Source organism: Macrobrachium nipponense, chromosome 7 (genome assembly GCF_015104395.2).
Source record: "Macrobrachium nipponense isolate FS-2020 chromosome 7, ASM1510439v2, whole genome shotgun sequence".
NCBI lineage: Eukaryota > Metazoa > Arthropoda > Malacostraca > Decapoda > Palaemonidae > Macrobrachium > Macrobrachium nipponense.
In genome coordinates, this window is record NC_061109.1 from 106575564 (window position 1) to 106575926 (window position 363).

Sequence of the window (363 nt, forward strand, 5' to 3'; positions counted from 1 at the left end):
TTAATGTCTCCACAACGATGAGGGAGCATGACACTCTGAAACTGTACTTTTTAATATATTTTTTCTCCCATTTGGGATTCTTTTCCGAATACATTGATTATGAAATAGATATGATTAGGAAAATGGGCAAGAATCAAAATATACGGGATCTGTATTTAACAATGCATAAAAGGAGTACAAGACATTTTATGATAAAAAAAATCCTACACAAATAAATTTGGGTGCTATTTTAGTATGATATCTACCGGCCTATTCACGACCCACCAAAATTTAGGGTGCTATCTACCAAACAACACAAGGCCTTTGGCTATTACTTTCTCAAACTATATACAAAATTATTTAGTCAAAAGTGAGGTATTTAAC